This window comes from Macadamia integrifolia, chromosome 7, assembly GCF_013358625.1.
Source record: "Macadamia integrifolia cultivar HAES 741 chromosome 7, SCU_Mint_v3, whole genome shotgun sequence".
NCBI classification, from domain to species: domain Eukaryota; kingdom Viridiplantae; phylum Streptophyta; class Magnoliopsida; order Proteales; family Proteaceae; genus Macadamia; species Macadamia integrifolia.
This window is the reverse complement of record NC_056563.1, coordinates 10,025,632-10,026,925: the sequence shown is the minus strand read 5'-3', so window position 1 is coordinate 10,026,925 and position 1,294 is coordinate 10,025,632.

Below are 1,294 nucleotides of genomic sequence, written 5' to 3'. Positions count from 1 at the left end.
AAAAACTGGTGACTCATGCTAGTTAAGCCCGCTATGGTGAACATGAAAAAAAAAAAATTTCCTCCACTAACGGGTAGCATACTCTCACCTTATAATAAATATCACCTACAACTTGTTCTTCTTGGAATTTATTCCTTTAAGTTAATCAACCCTTCTGTTAGATCATATTGGTTTTTAATCACTTTTCAAACCTTTATTCCACCATTTGGGTTGAATATGAACATGTCAATATAGGATGACCACAAGTTTTAAGCATCAATGAATCTTTCTTTGTCTAATTCAATTCTCTCCCTGAAAAAACCCTGATGCCCTTGGTTGTAAAAGATAATCAAAGAGAGAAATGTTTCAATTTAATAAATATTAAAAAAGGGAGGGGGGGGAATCTGTGTCTTATTTATTGACACATGTGTCCATTAATGTAAAGTAGAATTTCTAGCAAATACATACTCGACACTGTGGTTTCCAGCTTCAGCAACCCAGACAGTTTCATCATTTCTTCAAACATGAGAGACCCATAGTAAGTTACCAAAAAAACAAAAAGAGAGACCCATTGTAGAGCGACTGCTTGGGCCATGGGTAGTGATAACGCAGTCCCAAAATTACCTTCATTCATTTACATCAAGGGGCAAGGTGAAAAAGTGAGAAGAAGGTGGGGGTGAACCCACCTATCCCATCACTTGTCTCATCTACTGACAAGAAACTAAAAAAGAGAAGAATAAAAAGAGGGGAAGGGGGACTTCCCAGATAGGAAGAGATGGAAGGAGAGAGAGAGAGAGAGAGAGAGAGAGAGAGAGAGAGAGAGAGAGAGAGAGAGAGAGAGAGAGTTACTTCACGTACATGAAATCTTCTATTGTATGTATGTACGTATGCTATGATAATTTTAAGCGATTTTAAATGTAAGAAAAAAGGCATCGGTATGTTAAATTCATTTTCAACAAAGGAATTGAAAAGGATAATAGGATAACCTGTTAGAACTTCCTATGGGTTTGAGATTGAAACCCTATGGAGGAAACCACACAGGAAAAACAAGAACACGAATCTAATAAAATTATGGAGGATCGATTTGTACCTTTCACCTAGTATGCTGAAGATGATTGATGTTGGTCACTCCCACTTTCGCTCTATTGGCTTGGCTATGGATCTTCTACAACCCCTTAAACCTCCTTGGTTCTCTCACTTTAGTGGTAAAGTGGGGAAGAGTGAATAATGGTTGTAGGGACCCAAAACCTAGTATTTATAATACTGTCCTGCACTCAAAACCCTAAACCACAATGGGTTGAGCCAGCATATCCTT